At 48.1% G+C, this 21,375-nt stretch overlaps 2 pseudogenes; both read right to left on the bottom strand.

Moving 5' to 3' along the window:
- The window catches only part of LOC125506533 (tryptamine benzoyltransferase 1-like), a 28,565-nt pseudogene extending 21,336 nt beyond the window's left edge, over positions 1-7,229 (bottom strand).
- A 3,217-nt stretch (positions 7,230-10,446) lies between these two features.
- Positions 10,447-12,323, bottom strand: LOC147974086 (tryptophan decarboxylase 1 pseudogene; annotated as a pseudogene).
- Between the last annotated feature and the right edge of the window lie 9,052 nt (positions 12,324-21,375).

The following is a 21,375-nucleotide window of genomic DNA, read 5'->3' as shown; positions in this document are numbered from 1 at the left end:
TTGAGAGGAGCTCAAAAGGGCAGCCTCAGTGGGGCTTATAAACCACTCTGAGCCCCTCTCAACTAGCGAGGTGGGACTAAACATTTGGCCGCGGGCAGCGCAAAGCCTTTGTTCCAGGTTGGTGCCACCAACCGGTACTAAATGGGGCATTGGTCCCGGTTCGTGGCACCAACCGGGACCAATGCCCCACTTTAGTCCCGTTTGGTGGCACCAACCGGGACCCAAGGCCTCCGCTTCCCGCCTTTGGGTTGCTGAAAAGAGACCTTTGGTCCCGGTTGGTGGCACCAACCGGGAGTAAAGGGCGGCATTGGTCCCGGTTTGTGCCACGAACCGGGACCAATGCTCTTGGTATATAAGTGGCACTTAGAAATTTTGCAGAGTTCATCACACCAGTTGCCCCCGACGACGCCGAGCACATCAACGCCGCTAGGCTACTCCACCTCGCCGTCTACGCTGCCGCCGCCAACGCCATCACTTCCCCGAGCCCGCGTCGTCCTTGTCGCCGGCATCCCCGAGCCCGCCGTCCTCGTCGTCCCTGTCGCCACGTGCCTCCCCGAGCCCACCCTCCTCGTCCCTGTCGCCCCGTGCCGTCCCCGTCACCGTGTGCCGCCCCGAGCCCGCCGGACTCCTACCATCGGCGCCCCCCTCGAAGTGAGCCCCCCCTTTCCCATGGTCCCGATCGAGCGCCACTCTTCCGCCCGAGCGTCCTTGCTCTCTTCCCCTGCTCCATGGTCGCCGCCGGCCCCGACGCATTGAAGAGCAGAAGGAGAGGAGAAGGAGAGGAGAGGAGAAGGAGTGGAGCAGCAGCAGCAACACGCCCCTGCTCCATGCTCTAAAATTTTTGAATTTTTTTCCAGATATGAACAGTGCATATAGAGGGTGTTTGATCAAATGCTAGATGGCTTTGGGCATTTTTAGAATTTAGGATATTTTTTGTGGTGAGGTACTGATGCAAGACAAAGGTGATGGCAACATTTCAGAATTTTTGGATTGGTTTAGAATAGGTTTTCAGCAAGGAATTTGAATCTGGTTAAAATTTCATTTGAATAAAATTTGAAAATTTTGAACTATGGATAAGAAGGTTTTTGGTGAAATGGAGTGTGGGTACTGTCATGAAGTTGGAGTAATTTTTGTGGTTGTAAAAGAGTTAGGAAAATTTAGAATGTGCTAAATATGTCAAAAATGTTTTTTTGTTCATAGAAAGTTTTTTGTTCATATAAAGTTTTTTTTCATATACAGAAAGTTGTTATATATGACTATGGATATATGAGCAATGATGATCCATGGATGTGTGCATTGATATATATGTATTTTTGTTCATAGCATTTTTTCCATTTATATATGTATGTGGCTATAGATGGATATATATATATGAGAAATGATGGTCCATGGAAAAGTTTTATATATGCAAAAGTTACATTTTTAGAAAAAAATTATATATCTAGCTAGGAAAGGAAGAAGAAAAAGAATGAGAGGAAAAAGGAAAATAAGAAGAGGAAGAAAGGAGAAGAAGAGGAGAGGAAGAAGAGGAGAAATAAATAAGAAGAAGAAAAAGAAGAAAAAGAAGTGGAGAAGAAGAAAGGAATAGAGGAGAAGAAGAGAAAATAGAATATTCTATTTTCTCTTCTTCTCCTCTATTTCTTTCTTCTTCTCCTCTTTTTTTCTTCTTTTTTCTCTTTGATCTTCTCCTCTTTTTTATTTCTTCTTCGTCTTCTTATTTTTTTTATCGGATATGTCGTTGTCAATATACCCCGTGTCCCGATAACTTCAACACGAGGGGGTGGGTTCGGCCTACCCCCTCCCCGATAATATTATTTTCCCATGTATGTATGCAAAAGTTACATTTTTAGAAAAGTTTTATATATCTAGCTAGGAAAGGAAGAAGAAGAAAAAGAATGAGAAGAAAAAGGAAAATAAGAAGAGGAAGAAAGGAGAAGAAGAGGAGAGGAAGAAGAGGAGAAATAAATAAGAAGAAGAAAAAAGAAGAAAAAGATGTCTATTTTCTCTTCTTCTCCTCTTTTTTTCTTCTTTTTTTTCTTTGATCTTCTCCTCTATTAATATCTTCTTCTCCTCTTTTTATTTCTTCTTCGTCTTCTTATTTTTTATCGGATATGTCGTTGTCGATATACTCCGTGCCCCGATAACTTCAACACGAGGGGGGGAGGTCGACCTACCCCCTCCCCGATAACTTATACCACGGGAGCACCCCCCGGCCCTCTCGCTCGACCAAAACTCTCAAGGACACCCAAACCCTAGAAAAAACGATGTCGGTCTCCTACCCCCTCCCGCCGCGCCCCTACCCTTGAAGCGTTGCCGAGGCCACCCCAAACCCGGAATAAGCTAGGTCTACGTTTGCCACTAATATATCCACATGTTGTCATGTTTGTGTAATAATTGCCATGTTGTAATATTTGCAGAAACAATGGAGTTCGGAGAAGACGAGGAACAAGAACAGGTGTTGGGGGACATAATCTTCGCCGGAGGTGATGTCATGTCGTATCTTAACGACAATGATGGTCTGGAAGCAGAACAGGGTGAAGAAGAAGCAGGCTACGGTGATCGAAGAATGGAGGAGGAAACACATGATTATGATGGCTCCGGTGACCCAATGTTGGTGCAAGAAGGAGCCCGTGATGACGGCTCCGGTGACCGAACAGAGTCCGGCCAGGCAAATATAATAGTTAAGCCTGTGATGACTAGATAATTGATGCATTCATTGTTTTGATATGTACACATATTAATTAACTCTCGTCTAATTCTTCTTTTTTCTAGCCCTCCGGATCGAGCACAACTTTGGTAAAGAGACGAGGCCCAAAGAAAAAGTTGCGCTCGGATGAAAGGTTTGAGATCATAGAAATCACGCGCGATGGCATGCCGATTGAACCCATCCGGACAAAGGAAGCATTTTCTGCTCAGTGCGGGGTTCTTGTTAGGGACAAGATCCCGATCAGCATCCAGCAATGGTATAAGCCTAAGAACGAAGACCCTGAGGTGTCTTATGTCAATGATATGCAGAAAGATGATCTTTGAACTGAGCTGAAGGCAAATTTCACCCTACCACCAGAGGAGGATCCGGAGAAGCCAGTTAAAGAGCAATTAATCAAGTCTCATGCTCTTAAGAACATGGCAGAGCTATTCAGGAGGTGGAAGAATGAGCTAAAAACGTTTGTCGACAACGAAGAGATACCAGAATTCCTCGGCAGATATGAGAAGATCAGAGATCACTGGCCCGCATTTGTGGCCTACAAGACATCGGAAAAGAGTAAGAAGATGTTGGTGACAAACAAGAAAAATGCTGCAAAGAAGAAGCTTCACCATCGCATGGGGTTAGGTGGCTACCTCAAAGCCCGGCCTAAGTGGGCCAAGGCTGAGAATGATCTGTTTGATAAAGGGATCGAACCAGAGACAATGAACTGGCCAGACCGTTGCCGGACTTGGTTCTTCAGGGCTGGCAGAACCATGGACCCTGTATCAGGGAAATGCATTTGGACGGACGAGCAAATGAACATACCAGTCAAGAAGCTAAAGCACTATCTCGATGCAGCGCACCAAGGGATGTTCGTTCAAGACAGAGAGAACGACGAGCTCACAATGGCCCTCGGGAATCCTGAGCACCCTGGACGGACACGAGGCACGCCAGGCTCCGTTCCGTGGAAGGTTGGTTTTCCGGACGCAGGTGATTACAAATGCCAGGAGAGGAGGAAAAAAGTGCAGCAGACCCAAATGCAGGCGTTGCACGCAAGGGTGCAAGCGATAGAGGAATGAGAAGTAAATCGCAGCAAACGAACTGCCGAAGCTTCCCCCGAAGCTACCCCGCCATCTCAGCGGAGAAGTAGTGTGGCTTCCACCGAGCTGCTTCAGCCGGAGCATGTCTTGACGGCTCCTGCCAGCTATCCTGTGGATGCTATCACAGAGTCTCAAAATTGCCACCTTATGACGCAATGGATGAATTTGAAGGTCAAGGCGGCTGTTGGCTCTGTTTTTCCTACTGAACCAAACGCAACTTTTCACTGCCGGCCGATTCCAAAAGGATATGCTAGGGTGATGGTGGATGAAATAACAGAGGGTTTGAGGACCTCCAGCTTGACCACCCTACCGGTGAAGGGGAGACTCGGTTGGGTTCTGCTCTGAAGACTCCATGCCTATGGCGGAAGGAGCTCATCAACCTTCCGAACTGGACGCCTCCGCCTCCTCCTCCTCCTCCGGCGAGTCAGGGCACTCCGCCTCCTCCACCGCCTCCTCCTCCGGCGAGTGACGATCAAGGCATCGACCTCCTTCTCCGGCGCGTGGCGGCACTCCGCCTCCTTCTCCGCCTGCGCCGACGCGCCCGAGCAGCCAGCCTTCTCCTTCTCCGCCTCATCAGCAAGGGCGGATGAGAGCCACTGCCGCTCCAGCTGTTCTGGCGCGTCGTAGTCCTTCTCCTCCTCCTCATAAGCAAGGAAAGAAGACAGCCGCAGCCGCTCCGTCTGCTCTGCCGGCGTCTAGAAGTACAGCCAGAGGCGGGAGGCAATACAGATTCGGTCCTTCTCTGAAGACTCCAGAGAAGTTACCATACGAGAGGACCCCGGAGGAGAACGCCGAGATCGCGCGAGAAGACGTGAGGAACTTCTTTGAAGGGGTGAAAGCAAAGAAACATCCACCTCCGGAGGAGAAGGTAGATCCGGTGAAAGCGAAGCGCACTCTGGCTGCCCTGAAAAAACAGCAAAGTCTCCGCCGAAAGGCAACTATGAGCACATTATTGAAAAGTCATTTGTCGAAGCGGAGAGGTCGGGAAGTACTGTCGGTGATCAAAGGTTAAAAGAATGATGAGCTGGGAAAAAAATTTCCCAGCTCGGTGAACAAGCGAACCAATCGTGGCCCCCGCTCAAGGTGCCTACTAATGATCCGAGGATGGTGCCCGGTTATAGCAATCTTGGAGATTACCTGCCCGACGATGTACATTATGAGTTCTTGGAGGTGGAGGAACACAAATACGAGTACGGGAAGCCTCTCGTCAAAGATGAAAGATCTCTAACAACGATGATGCGAAGATTCCATGATTGGTACATGAAAGCCTGCAGAGAGTCTAGGGGGAGGAATACTTTGACGCTGAGAGTTAGAGAGGAGCATGACCTCGTTGGAATTGAACTGTTGAATGTTCCATTTGAGGAGTTCTTCCAGTTTTTCAATCAAAAGGCCCTCGATAAAGCAACGGCCACTTGCTACTCTCTGTAAGTAGTACTAATTCTGTCATTAAGTCTCTCTATATAGGTCAGCTCTTTCATTGTATGTATTTATAATTATCCTCACTATATTATGCAGATTGAAGATCGCCGAATTGAAGAGAAGACAAATCGGCGATATTGGGTTCATTAACACAAATCTCATAGATGCAACTGAGGTTAAATATCGTGCCGACGATACCGATGCCAACTTTCTACGATCGTTGGTAATAAATGAAAACAAAGATATAATACTCTTTCCATACAACTTCAAGTGAGTGTTACTGTCTTGTGCATATTCGGTTTCCCTTATTAGTCCAGGTTATAGTAATGTAATTGATGAGTTATGCATGCGTGCACAGGTTCCACTATATTCTCCTAGAGATTAAGTTTGAGCAGGGACTAGTAACCATCTTAGACTCGAAACGAAAAGATCCCCAGGACTATGCAGACATGACTCAAATGCTCAAGAAGTAAGTTAAATCGATCATTATCCACCATATCAGCAACTTTGTTCATTTCCTGATATCAAGTAATTGTTTTCTTTGTCTGGCAGGGTTTGAAGAAAATTCACCAAAAAAGCTCCGGGACCGCCGAAGAAGCTGCAATTTAGATACCCGAAAGTAAGTACTATAGTAACATGTTTCGCGCATATCCTGGTGATTCAAGCGCTAGTTTCATCAATACCATTTGGCATGCTTGCTTATCAGTTTGATTGACCTCTATTTCTTGTAAAGTGGTTGTGGCAGAAACAAGAGAATGATTTCTGTGGATACTACGTTTGCGAGTCCATCCGCCACACGACCTGTGAACGAGGGTACTCTGACGAACAATATGAAGTGCGTAAGCAATAATATTCACAATTTTATTTTATTACCATCATTTGTGTTGAGTTGCATTTATTCATATATATATTGACCCCCTTCTTCAAATTAGATCTTTCGGATGCGGGATGAACTCCTAGCACCAGCTCGTTGAGAGCAATTCAAGAGGAATTGGCGGCATTCTTCCTTGACCACGTGATCGCTGAAGACGGAGAATACTATGTGGATCCTGTGTTCGTATATAATTAGGATATTATATTGTAAGAGATAATTATTATATATATGTAGCCGGTAGTGTCGGATAGATATACGAGAACTTGTTGTTCGACCAATCTCTCGGAGAAGGAGAGGTGGTCGATATCACTTCTCTCTGTATGCATATATATTCATGACGATCTTCTGTTTCCTTCGTTTGCTTACTAGCTAGCTAGCGTGTCTAGTCCTCTCTATACGTATATAGTACGTAGCGTCGACCAAGCACGGACATAGGAGAGGACACTTCTCTCTATTAATTAGCTAGCTATCACAATATATGAAACATCTAAATTAACCTTCCAAAACCCCCAACCCCCCCCCCCCTCCCCCCTTTCAAAAAAAACAAAAACCTCAGCCCCTGAAATGCTGACGCGTGGATGCCACCGGGACCAAAGGTAAAAAAAAACCCAGCCCCTGGAATGCTGACGCGTGGATGCCTATTGGTCCCGGTTGATGCCACCAACCGGAATCAAAGGCCGTCCTGCCTGGTCTCGGCGCACCGGCCACGTGGAGACCCATCTGTCCCGGTTCCTGTTTGAACTGGGATTAAAGAGCCAAGGCATTAGTAACGACCCTTTAGTTCCGGTTCAAAAACCGGGACAAAAGGGCCTTACCAACCGGGACAGAAGACCCATTTTCTACTAGTGCACGCTCTCATTGTTGACGTGGAGAAAGCGCTGGCCGAGCTGGTCGACGGCGAGGCGCCCCGCCAGGTGCGGGTACGGCGCCACGGCCTTGAGAAGGCCTTCCTTGAGCGCCTCGTTCGCCGGCGCCGCCGCAGGGTACGCGAGCATGGTGGGGACGAAGACGTCCACGGCAGCGCGGTCGAAGATGGTCAGCGGGACCTTCTCGCCGACGAGCGGGTGCGGTACCGGCTTCACCATCGTGCTGCTCGTCATCTCCATTGCTTAATGGGATTCCAACACTTTGTAATATTATGCTCGATCGACTAGTGCATGCGCGCGCTATGGTGAACCGATCATAGACGTGCATCTGCATCTTATAGTTATAGATCGATGCACGTTGAGTAGGCCTGAACAGTGAGCATCTAAGAAGTGGAAAACCACTTAACTCATCCGTGTACAGCACTAGGTTACTTTTTCTTTTCTTCTCTGTCTTAATCCTTATCTCTAATATTCCAGCTTGAGTTTTGCACGCTATCAATGATCAAGACCGTACGCAGGAATTTTCACACCTACTACCCACCCACATCTGCTGCTAGCGATCGTACAATGGTAATGATTGGACTGTAAAAGAAGACAAACTTAGCAAGTAAGCTCCTGGTTGATCGGACATACCGTTCTGGAAAGTTATGCATACCTATTGACAGGCCAGTTCTTGCAGGGAAAGACAAGACGAAATGGAACTGCATTTCGACGGTTTTATAGTGCAAGATTCTTGCTTGCAGAGTTAAAAAAATCAATGAAATTTCAGAGAATTTTTTGAAATTTCGCATATTTCAGTGGGTTTTGAAATATTTTTAAGCCCGAAACTTCGATGCAGATTCAAACTGGTTTCAAAATAAATTTAAATTATGAAAATATTCATTAAAATTAAGTGAAATTTAAAATTTCGAAATCTGAAATAATTTCTGAAATTTCGCATATGTCGGTGAGGTCCGAAATTATTTCGCTCATACTAGATAGTTTCAACAACAATGTCTCACACATATCCGTGGTGAAGAAACACGAGCAGCTGTGTGAAATGCTTCCCAAAACCCTTGTCCGCCCTCTCTCGCAGCAAGATCACAAAAGCGAGAGGTTCCGGAGACCCGCTCTCTTGTGAGTTGGTGAACTAAGGTGCTTGGATGGAGTGGATTACGATGACGGCACAAAAGCGAGAAGAGGGAAAAACCTAGCATGGTTCAATGTCTCTTTGGTAGTCCCCGGTAGGTCATATATATAAGAGAACCAGACATTCTTTTGTCACGATCATGCACATGCCACATGCCGTCACCCTAGAGGCCTAGACCGAGCCCGTCAAGGCAAGGCCAGTGTGAGTGTCGTGATCTCTTTCTCTCCCCATACTAGTCACTTAGTGAAGTGGAGAGACTTCCATATATAAGGATGTGAAACTCCATCTCTACTAGTGGGGCGGGACTAACAATTGCACCTCCACCTCTTGCCATACATGAACTTTTGAGATTTATTTGGAACTATATATTGGGCCAAGCCCAAGTATTTTTAACAGTTAACTCATGCTCACTTACTCGCGCTATGTTTCACGAGCGAGTGAAGCCTTCGATCCATGCTAAGTTTACATCTTACTTTTGCCACGCATTAAACAATAACATACACATTAATGGAACAACAACTTATCTATTTATTCGGATTGTGCGCCGGTTAAAGATCATATCTTCGTTAGCTCTCCTGCTTCTTAGCCAAGTGGCTTTACAACGAGTAGCAAGGCAATCTTAGCTATCAACACTAGATTGCATCTGACTCTTCCTCACGCACACACCACCGCTATAGTTACTCTCACCAGGTTGCTCTCGTTTTCCACATCTCCAAGATAGCATACATTTTTTGCTAGCTGCTCCATGTGGTTAATTATGAGTTATGAACAAATAACGGATGCATTATGTTAATGTGGTAGTGATTGATACGGTTGATTCTGATAGTGGTCTAGTTGCCAATCAGATGATGATTAGCCCTCACATGTCCTACCCATGCAGCTTTATAAGGACCAAAATGGCAACCCTAACCGTCACCGCCGATTTCCATCTACCTCTGCCTCCTCATGCATCATTGTGGAAGTTCACATTTTTGCCCTCGTTTTCGAAACCCCGACGATTGTGTGCGATGTCACATGGGAGAGCTAACCTCTAGACCATGCCTCTTGCGAACCTGCACCAAGTTGAGGGTGATAAGTCATTTGGGGAGCACGCTTGGCATGCTCACGAGCTTGCACCATTGATATTAGAGTTGCCTTGGGTGTAACTCTATGACACCCTAGTGCAATCATGAGAAAAATATCAAGCCTCATATGTAATCAACATCTCAAGAACATCCGGCAAGGGAGGATCAAAAGTATCAGCTTGTTGTACATTTCCAATACACTCTCATGGTGATGCTTGATCTTGACACGCTGAAGGTCTTGTTGCTGTCCTCGGACCAGTTGATCTCCATTGCCTCCGTGTGATTGCCCGCATCCAATTGGCTACTTCCTCGATGATGATAGCTTCTGATGACCATGGATCACCGTAGTACCTTTCTGGAAGTAGCATCTATATATTTGTCAAACTTGAGGAGCTACGGTTAGTCATTCCCTTCTACCACAACTAGACTTGTCGTGATTTTACACCTAAACCGGAGTTTGGAAATTATTCTATTTGGTGCTACCTTCTATTAGGACACATAAACGGTATGTAAACTAAAGTACGATACAAAGAGTTAAAAGAATAATTAAAGCACTTAAAATTAATCTAGTCAATGCTCGAGTAATAAGGGCTTATAGACATGAGGTAAGTAGCTATCATCGATTTCAATGAGATAGCAAATAGGGCAATGCCTAGACAAGGCATGCCATGATGTCTCGTGCACATGTGAATCTTAGAAGGAGGCACAAAAGTAAATTATGTGTACTGGTTTGACATCACACAAAGATCGCCATGTATTGACTATTCTACTATTGTCTCTTAAAAATGACATATTTGGTCATTAATTTGGTATTCTTGCGAAATAGTAATAACTGAAGATATTTCCAATGGAAGTTGTATTTTCAGAAAGAATATGATAGTCAACAAGAAAGAAGGTAGACAAAAGAAGTTTCACACGAATCATACACAAAAAATCTTACAACAATCAAAACATCCACTGTTGATTTTTTTGGTGGGGGGCATCTGTTGTTAGTTTGTTGGAACCTATTTTCTTATCAGTCAATAAGAAATAGATCTCCATAAAAATGTCAAATAGTGCACGCCGATGACAAGTCATCATAATGGTATATGAACAAATCACAACCATTAAAATCATCTTCATATAATTGATGTAATGGTGAACACAAACATTTTTATTTTATATAGATGTTTAAAGACACATAAGAATGTATATGGTTTAGAAATATACATTTACATTCTTGACATAAATTACTGTGAACACTAATTTACTCATCTGCTAAATAATACAAACTGAGATTCAGAACACGTCAATAGAGGTTGTCACCGGTACATCGTACTGCCGGCGGATCATCCACCACCATTGGAAGGATTTTATTACCCCTCACAAACAATAACAATTAATCAAACACATTAATTGATGAATTCCGTTATTGCATGATCTCCTCCGCCTCGATGATTTTGGTGGTTGTTTTCTTGATGAGCTCCCACGCGCTCCGCACGTGCCGCTCCTCCTGCATCGACGACCCTACCGCGAACCGTAGAGTGAACCTGCTGCCGACCACCGTGTGCGCAAGGTAGGCCTTCCCCGAAATGTTGAGCCGGTCCATCAGCACATGGTTCACCTCATCGGCCACTTCCTCTGTCATGGCTCCACATGCCCTGATTCTGAAGCATACCAAGGCGAAGTTCCTCGGCACTACAATCTCGAACCGGTCATCGGCACGGACAAGCTCCTCGAATGCCTTGGCCATAGCAACATCGCTTCGGATGTGCTCCTGAAGCTTGGTGGTGCCGTAGGTGCGCATCACCATCCACAACTTGAGCCCACGGAAGCGGCGGCCCACACCGACTTGCATGTCCTTGAGATCGGTGGCCATGCCGGACTCGGTAGCGTCGTTCTTCAGATACTCTGGGTTCGTCTGTAGTGCGTCGGTGAGACGGTGCGTGTCGCGCACCCACAAGCAGGTGCAGTCAAGGCATGTGAGCAGCCACTTGTGCGGGCTCATACTGATGGAGTCCACATGCTCAACGCTGTCGATATAGTGCCGAAACTCCGGACAGATGCAGGCGCTGCCAGCATAGGCAGCATCGACGTGGACCCATGCATTAAACATGGCTGCGACATCTGCAACTGCACCCACCGGGTCCACGGCATTGGACGACGTGGTACCAACAGTGGCGCAGATGTATGTTGGCACGAGGCCGGCACGAAAGTCCGCATGCATGATCTCGAGCAACTTGGCCGGGTCGAGCCCGTAGTCAGTCTCCGGCCCGGTAGGGATGGATCGGAGGTTGGCAGGGTCGAAGCCGGTGAGGCGGCATGCCTTGAAGAACGTGGAGTGTGTCTGGTCGCTAGCGTACACCGTGAGCCTTGTGATGCGGTCCACGCCATTGGAGCCACTCCGGCGCAGCGCCGCATCACGTGCGGCAACAAGTGTGACGAGCATGGCCTCACTGGTGGTCCCAAGGATGACTCCGCCGCCGGTGCCATGCCCAGCGCTGGTGCGGTTCATGAAGCTAGCTGGCAGTCGCAGGAGCTGCGCGAGCCAGTCCAGCACGAGCACCTCCATCTCGGTGGCCGCGGGAGCCGCCTGCCACGTGAACCCCACGGTGTTCATGGCCGAGGCGATTAGCTCCCCTGCGATGGCTGCGGCACTGTTGGTGGACGGGAAGAACGCGAAGAAGTTGGGGCTAGCCCAGTGCATCATCCCGGGGACGACGGATGTCCTCAGCTCCTTCATGGTGACGTCGAAGGGAGCCGAGTGTTCTGGCGGGGACGCCATAAGCTCGTTCCGTAGGTAGCCTGGCTTTACGTCGGGGAGAACCGGCATGGACTCGATGCTGGTGTAGTAATCCGTGATGAAGTCGACGGCCTTGTAGAGGCATGCGCGCACGTCTTCTGGGTTGAGCGGCTGAAAGCTGCAACCTTCGACGCTGGCCGCCGGGTTTGTGTCGACGCCATCCATCGTCTTAGTGATGGATCTAATTAAGTTTGTTACCTTGTCGCGCGTGCGCTTGGATCGGGATGCAGCAAGAGATGGATGGTTGGTACGTCTTGTGCTCTGTGATGCTGCGGCCGGAGCGGATGTGCCAAGGCTTTATATGGGACGGAAGCCTCTACATATGTCGTCTCTCTTGATTGGCAGGGCGAATGCACTGGCCGACCGGTTGAAATATTGCGTGTTGGTACGCATGCAGATTGAGTCCGCGCGCACGCACGTGTATGCATCTTCTCAACAGACAACGGAGCTCTTGGAAGAAATTAACCACGACTCGTAACAATCACCGTGCAACCTTCTCCAGCAATCGTGTCAACTCAGATCCAAGCAATACGTACAACAGACGCCTTCCCCTTTTGCAATCAATCAATCAATCGGCGTTGTAGAAATCGATCCGATCAAGCTGCGTTTATGTGTGTGAGTTTCCGGCAGAAACAAGTACGCAAGCGGGAGATGCGTCTTTGTGACACCCCACCAACTACCACTCCGCACGTCGTCTTCTCGTCTGTCAACTCGGGTGCGCACCAGATTATATATGGAAAATGACCGTCCCTTTGTATATATCTCATACTCCCTCCATTTCATAATGTAGTGCTTCCTCTATCTCCGTGCTTTAACTTTGACCGTAAATTTAACTATCAAGACCGATTGCGCCGGGAGCAAAAATTATATCAGTGATTTCGTATTCGAAAGAAGTTTTCAATTATATAATTTTTTCTCCGCCGCAGTTGGTCTCGTTGGTTAAATTTATGATCAAAGTTGAACATTGGGAAACGCGGGCTCACTATATTTTAGAATGGAGGGAGTATATGACTTGATTTTTCACCAAAACGCCCATTTTTGCAAGAAATAAAAAAGGAGATCTGCATATTAATCATTGACGTGCAAACGGGGACCCGTTCCTGTTCTTGTGAGACTCGGTGTCCTGGTTGGGGATGTGTGGTGGTGGCAATGCCCCTTAGTAGGAATAATGTCTTTCATATTCCATCCCCGTTCTAATGATGCGTATAGTATCGTCAGAGGGCGTGTGGAGGTGTGTCTTCGTCGGATCTTGCGGGATTTGGTTGGTGCTGGTCTTGATGGATTTGTTTCGATCCGGTCATTGTTTGTCTCTGTTTGAGTGTTTACAGGTTTGATCCTTCTGATATACGACTTTCTTCATCGACGACGGTTGCTGTTATGATGGGTTGTTCCTATGAGGCCTTAGTACGACGACTTCTCGCCTGTCTAATACAATAAGGTTTGCCCGGCTCCGTGAGGGGGGAGCGATCACAGCGGCACGCCTTCGACTTGCTCTAGTGTTTATAGTCGTTGCTAGATGGCCCACAAACATGGTTATAATTTTTATTACCTCTTTTTTTCTTGAAAGTTTCTCGTAAAAATAATCGCTCATGCACAAGTTGAATGAGTCATCTAAAAAAACTTTAAAGTTGCGCTTCCTCAGCGCCAAAAAATGGTAACTTAGCAGCAAGAACCATGCCACCACACCTCATTAAGAGACTCGTTTCAGGCTACCCTCTGGCTCCGCCGTGCCCTTGTTCGGCGGCCGGTTGCACCCCTCCAAGTGTTGAACCGGTCACCGAGGTAGAGTAGAACATGGGACACGCACTGGCTCATGGGACTTAAGGCGCCGCCGTCGCCCACGTCCTACTCTTCCTCGTTGGAGTCCAGAGCATTTACAGTGTCGACGGATGTGAAATCGATGATGGATCCATCGTGGAGTCGGCGGCATCCACCACGACGAGGTTGCGGCACCCGGGTGGTTGTGCATCATACGCGGCCCGGATAGTGCTACTCTGCCTCGCCAAAATCCGCCGCCTCCCGCACACCATGCTTGTGTCGGACAACGCCCATGCGTTCACCTCCACCTCGACGCGCGCCAACGTAGCGGTTGCGCATCCGCCAGCACGTTGGGACGCCAGACGGACCACACTGCCTTCGGTGAGGCAGCGTCGGCACACCTCGCACCAGATCCACGCGCCATCTGTGCGAACGCAATGTATTCCTTGCGGAAGGAGTCCGACCGCTCTCATCTGGCAGCCTCCTCCTGAGAGCGTTGTAGTGCCAGGCGAACGGCCATCTCCTCCTTATGGCTGCGTGGGACGATCTCCAGCCAACGGATCTGGAGGTATATGATTTGGATCCACTGCCCGCCATGCCGGTGACGGTCGGAGATCGGCGAACAGGAGCTTGTGGTCGGAGGGCAGTGGGCTGATGGAGAGTGGAGTGGAGGGGAATGCGGCTAGGATTTCGTCCGAAGTGTGGATAGGGTATAACTTATGTGGGGCCGGATGGGCCAGCGTGAGCCTGATCTACATGGCAGACGTGTCCAGACACGTCGAGGCTTCCCCGTACCCGTTTGGCCACTGCACATACGGGTTGGACATACAAAGACTATCAGTCAGTCCAAGAGTTTGGGTCCGATACGAGGCGTCAGGTTGGATGGCGTTTTTGGATCCGGGTACTGACTGGGCAGGCAGGCCGATAGTTTGCGGTGGATTTGTGGGCTACTTTATGAGATGCTTTAATCTTGTCACCAACTGCCACGGGATGAAGGGAAGTGCGCTTGAACACCCGTCGAGCTATCTCACTCAATCGCGTAGGTGCGTGCAACTACGCGCTTGCTTCCACAGCTCGAAGGTGCCGCGGAAGGCCGATGCCACCGAGTTTTCCTGACTGTTTGAAATGACATCGAGTTGAGTAATAGCGAACTGGATTGACATCGAAATGTGGTGTTAAGTTCGTGTGGCATCGATGCACGTGAAAAGTTGGTACATCCTGACGCTTCAAAACGTGACAAGTATTGCTCACAGTTCTCCTCTTCGTCGATCATGCATCATCAGACAAGAGACGATACCAAGGGATCAGTAAAAATGTCAAAAAGGAAAACAAGAAGCTCCCCAAACGGCTAAAATGCTTCGATGGACGTCCCACTTATCACGAAAAACAACAAGGCAGCGACGAAAAGGTTAGGGAATTGCTTGTTTTCAGCCGGATGTAAACATTCTCACGCCAGCCGCCTTCTACTCATGACACGTGTCTCCTATTTATGTAGCAAGTCAAACTAGAAGCCCGTGCGTGCGGTTGGATTCGTAGCTTGGCCACTAGTAGTATTAATTAATTGTGATTAATCGCTAGAACTATTCCGGAAACGGATGCATGCTACTAGTACCACATCATACTAAACCAAGCGATCGATCCAGCAAACTGCATACAGCATCGCCGGAGCATTCTGTAAACATGTGTTGATGCAAACAGCTTGCTTTCAACGGGTGCTACGACGACATCTCGGCTGCTTTGGCGATGTTGTGACGACGTGCTTCGACGACAATGAAGGTGCAGGGATGGTGGCCCGGTTACTCCACGTGCTTCGACAGATGGTGTGATGGCGTCTCAGCTGCTCCGGTGATGCTGTGATGCATGCTTCACGGCGTATGTGCATCGACGGCCATGACGACGAGGCGTACATGCTGCGACGGCGTCGACGGCTGCGGTCATGCTTTGGCGGTTGGGGTTGCGACGCGTGATTCGACGGCTATGATGTGAAGCGTGCCTCAACGGCATACGTGCCATGACATCGCTGACGGGTGCGGCGACGCATCGACGGCCACGACGGCGAGGCGTACGTGCTGCAACGGAGTCTATGTCCATGGCGCCAACGGTGAGGTGTACGTGCCGTGATGGAGTTGACGGCAGCGGCGATGCTTCGACGGCCATGTCAACATTGCTTCAACAGCCACGACATCGACAACCGTCCTGCGACGCATGCTTCGACGGCCATAACAACAATGTTTTTGATGGCCATGACGTCGACAATCCTCGACGCTGTGATGCGTGCTTCAATGGGCGTGGTGATGCTTGCACCGCCACGACGACGAGGTGTATGTGCTGCAATTGTGTTGGCGGTCACGGTTGTGCTTCGACGACCACGATGATAAGGCGTGTTGGGACAGTGTAGGCGGCCACGGCAATGCTTCAACGGCCACGACATCAACAACATCGTCGATGAGAACCGATGATGCTATCATGACGGCAGAGCTGTGAGCCGTAGCCCCGCGATGCTGCAGGTAGTGCTGCGACGCAGACAATGATGCTTCAAATTATGTCACGAGACGACTGACCGACGATGTTGTCGGGCCTGCTGCGAGCTCATGAACAGTATTGAGAGTCCGGCGGCAAAGCTAGAACGGCCGGGCTAGGCGATGTTGCCACTATGGCCGACCGGGTGCTACGCGTGTGGGCGAAGGTGCCACGACGACGTGCGACAGCACTGCGATTGCCATCGATGCTTTTAAAGCATTCCGTGAGACTGCAGTGTTTTGTAAAGGAGCGGACGTGTGAGGCGAACTAGGCAAATCAATTATCGGTTACACGCATCCCAATCTAACGGCCATCAAGCCGGCTGCAGCTTGGCCCGCTACAGCCGGATGACGCGTAGCATGTGCCGAAAGATTACTAGCACCCGCACGCTTCGAGCCCCAACAAAAAGCACCTGCCACCGCTCCAAAAATCTTGCCCGTTTGCTTTATCCTTGTTGTTCTCTGTTTTTTTCATTTTCTTTAGCACGAATTTAAATATATATAATACTTATCACACATCTAAATGTACTTTAGCAAAACTGTAAAAATTATAATGACGGAAAAAAGAAACACACGATTGCACACAGACAACCTAACTGGTCTCCATCAGCAAAACTCAGTCCAATAAGGGCATCTCCACCGTCGGCCCTCAAATCGTCCGCATCCGTCCAAACCGTGAAAGACATCCTATGCGAGTTTGTATTGGTCCGCGACGCGGTTCGGATGTATTTTCTCCCGCAAATCGAAGACAAAAGGGAGAGGGGGCTTTGTGGGAGTCCGGACCGCTACCACGCCCGCTTCTGACCGCCTTGGCCACCCAAAACCGCCGACCACCCTCCTGCGCTTTTTTCATCCCACGTGTCGCGCCGCATTCATGTCGGCCCAAAGCATGTAGCGGCCAACATTGATGCCACGATTTGACTGAATAGGATGACGACGCCGACGGATGTGACCTCTCGGGCTTCGCCGGTTCAAAGTGGACGCCGTGTCCTGAGGAACCAACTCCAGCGGTTGTGCCGTATTGAAGCGGGCTGACCGCCCCTTCACCTGGGCCTCGTCGCGGTTTTTTAAGCCGTGCGTCGGTGATGCACAGAGCCGCACTCCCCTTCTCCGAGCATTGGCCCCCTCCCCTCCCCCGTCTCCTTGCCCGAGCCCCTCCTCTGCGACGCCAGGTCAGGCGATATCGAAGTCATGGTGCTTCGCCCCAGCAGGCGGAGTAGGAGGAAGCTCTCCCACCGACGGTTCTTAGCACCGCTGCCCACGCTCTCGGTCCTGTCAGCGTCCATGGTGACCGGCTCCTCTGCCAAGGAGGAGACCATCAACTCCTCCGGTGACGTGGAGGACTAGGCACCGCCGCAGCAGCCCCAACTTCTCAAGGAAGCCGCTCTGACGGACGAAGATTTTGTCCGTCAGATCGAGATACTGACGGATCGGTCGCTCTATTACATGGGCCCGTTGCCTCTCGTTAATGCGTGTCAAGGAGGAGCCACCATCCCCATCGCGCCACTGTGTGAAGCACGAGCCGGTGTCCCCGCTCCAGCCTATGAAGGAGGAGCCGACCTCTCCCCAACACAACCGCGACGTCCAGATCTGATGACGTGTGAAGGAGCAGCCGGCCTCGCCCCCGCACCACTGTGGCGTCTAGATCGGATGCCAGGTCAAGGAGGAGCCGGCGTCCCAGCCACGCAACCGGTACGACCACATGGACGTGCCATCGTCGACGCCGCACTGCCACCGCCACGCCACCAAGGAGGAGTTGTCGACCGCATTCAAGAAGGCACGGTGCCGCCTCCTCCACTACCTCGAAAGAGGTGGTTACGGCGGTGCCTCGGGCTCGAGGGTCGTCGTCTCCGAGGCAGAGAGTGCGAGAGGCAGCAGGCAAGGTACGACCGGTGCAATGCCGGTCGCCGGTCCACGTTCACCAAGAGTGACGTGGCGCCAGACTGGGTGCTACTTGTGAACTATGTTGGGATTTTCCCCGAAGAGGAGAGGAGATGTAGTACAGTAAAGATAAATATTTCCCTCAGTGAGAACCAAAGTTTATCGAACCAATAGGAGAATCATGCAAAGCCTCGTGAACAACATCTACACACACAAAAACAAATACTTGCACCCAACACGAGCAAGAGGTTTGTCAATCCCCTTGAAATCGTTACTTCCAAGGATCAAATCTTGTGTAGATAGATAGATAGATTGCAAAATAAAATAAAAGTAAATAAATTACAGCAAAGGAATTTTGATTTTTATAATATGATAAAAGTAGACTCATGGGCCATAGTTTTCACTAGAGACTTCTTTCTCGAACACATAGCATACGGTGGGTGAACAAGTTACTGTTGGACAATTAATAGAAAAGTGCATGGTTATGACATATTCACCACAGTGATCATGTATATAGGCCTCAAGTCCAAGACAAGTAGACCGACTCCTGTCCACATCTACTATTATTACTCCACCAATCTACCATTATCCAGCGTGCATCTATGGTATTAAGTTCATGACAATCAGAGTAACGCCTTAAGTAAGATGACATGATGTAGATAAAGTAAACCCAATTAATATGAATGAACCCCGGACGTTGTTTTTACCTTAATGGCAACAATACAAATACGTGTCTTGACTCTTTTTGTCAATACAATATAGAGCGCCGTAAGATTGAACCCATTAGAAAGCACCACTCCCACTGAAAATAAGTCAATCTAGTTGGCCAAATCAAACAGATAGATGGGACAGAAATACAAAACTATAAAAATCATGCATAAATAAGTTCAAAGAATACTCAAATATTTCTCATGAAATTCAGATCATAAACCCATAATTCATCGGATCCCAAACACACCGCAAAAGAAGATTACATCGGATATAACTCCAAGAAGGTTGAGGAGAAGATGGTATTGAAAATTAAAGAGAGAGAAGAAGTCATCTAGCTACTAGCTATGGACCTGTAGGTCTATGGTAAACTACTCACGCATCATCGGAAGGGCAGCAAGGATGATGTGAAAGCCCTCCGTGATCGGTTCCCCCTCCCGTAGAGTACCGAAAAGGCCTCCGGATGGAATCACGGAAGAACAGAGGCATGCGGCACTGGAGAAAGTGTTTCGGGTGGCTCTATGTTGGTTTCCCAATATTTGAAAATTTGTAGAAGTGGAATTAGGTCAGATGGAGCCTCGAGGAAACAGGGTGCGACCCCCTAGGCATGCCCTGTTGCCTTGCCGTCTCCTCATTCGTCCTCTGGTCTCCTCCTGAAGCTTTTAGGGACTCTTTCGTCCAGAAAAAAATCGTCAAAAAATTTCTTAGCGTTTGGACTCTGTTTGGTACAGATTTTCCGGAAAACCAAAAACAAGCAGAAAACAGCAACTGCACTAGGCACTGAGTTAAAAGGTTAGTTCCGTGATCTAAAATAGTATAAAATATGTATAAAGTATGCAAAATTGATAATATAATAGCATGGAACAATCCAAAAGTATAGATACGTTGGAGACGCGTCACTGGGTTCCGCAACGATCCTGACCTCGCCGCCGCGTGGGCGCTCGACCGCTCCGTGACCACCATAGAGACGGCCGCGAGGCGCCACCGCCGCCTTAACGGTTAGCTTGCCAAGATCGACGAGGAGTGGTCGCTTAACGACTGCCCCGCCAACGATGCGTCGCAGCAAGGCCACCTCCAGGGCTCCAAAGGCCATGTCGTTAGTGGCCGCGGCGGCACTCCGCACCAAGCAGCAGGAGGCGCAGGAGTGGCTCCTCCATGAGCGGCAGGCAGCCTGCGGACAAGGCTGTCGCGGCCCTCCGACGTCATTCCGCCGGTAGAGGGACTATGACTTCGACGATGAAGATGACGACGACAGCACTGACAGAGACGACGATGCGGTAGGGCAGGGCGCGCACACATAGGAGGTGATCATCCAGTATAGGGTTTAGGTTTTTTTAGTTTTTTTGTTAAACGGTCGAAATATCAACTTTTTATGTAAATTATGTCCGAAATTCAATGAAATTTGCACGATTTGAACGAATTTTGTCCAATTAGTTTGAATTGTTGGCCGGATGTATGCAGGCAGCATTGGATGACGGCCTCCCGCATCCATGTCCACGGACTGGTCTCTAAATGAAGATCAACCTTTTTCACCCTTGTTTACTAATGTTTATAAGTATACCAATGAATAAGAAAAAAAGAAAACTTGATTTACACCAAACAAAGAACAACAATGCTTGACGAAATCTCACGGCTCATACCTGATTGATCCTGATGGTATTCTATTATTCCGCTTTATAACCCCAAAAAAACTAAAATATATTTCAACTACTGCTCAGTTGTATTACGAATGGAAAATACAGACAGATAAAAAATTGATGAAAACAGTACAGCGTGGACTTTCTATACCTGGGTGCAGTGTACCCTCTCCAGCCAACTTTAGATCCCATTTGGTTCATGGGAATTTTGTAGAAATTCTAGAAGATAGAGATTTTGTAGGAAAAAAATTATTTGAAGACCTTTGGTTTATAGGAATGAACTCCTATTCTTATGTATGATAGAAATCAATCCTTCATATTTCAAAGAAAAAAATATTACCTTAGACTCAATGAAAAAATTCATATCCTATGCAATGGCATGTCTTCCCTTATAGGAATTGATAAGTCATCTCACTTCTATAGTGCGAACCAACATGTGGTTGGATGGTTAGGTGGACAGTGGTATCTCTACCTCACCAGGGTTCAAGTCCTGATGCTCGCATTTATACTAGATTTATTTCAGGATTTCCGGCAATGCGCATTTAGTGGGAGGAGACGTTCCCATCGACTACAAGACACCTATGGCGACTTCGTAAAAACCTCAAGATGATATGCCGGCTCAGTCTTTTCGGGGTGCTCATAGGGATAGGGTGTGCGTGTGTGTATTCATAGAGATAAGTTTATGCGCGTATATATGAGCGCTTGTGTGTACTGATGTTCAATAGAAAAACCTTACTTTTAATTTTTTTTTCTATTTCCATGATATTCTTATCCTGCAAACCAAAGGAAATCTTACTATATGGAAAATATTTTTTCTTCTCCCAAATGATACAATATATTCGACTTGCAAACTTTGGAGGTCAACAAAAAAAAGTATTACTTTTTTCATTCACTAAGCGGCAGTGACATAGTCAGGATCTGCCAGCCTTGTATCTACACTGACTACTGTTAC

This window comes from Triticum urartu, chromosome 5A, assembly GCF_056163025.1.
Source record: "Triticum urartu cultivar PI428250 chromosome 5A, HENAU_Tu73, whole genome shotgun sequence".
NCBI classification, from domain to species: Eukaryota; Viridiplantae; Streptophyta; class Magnoliopsida; order Poales; family Poaceae; genus Triticum; species Triticum urartu.
Note: the sequence above shows the minus strand (reverse complement) of the source record. Positions and strands in the feature narration are given on the sequence as shown.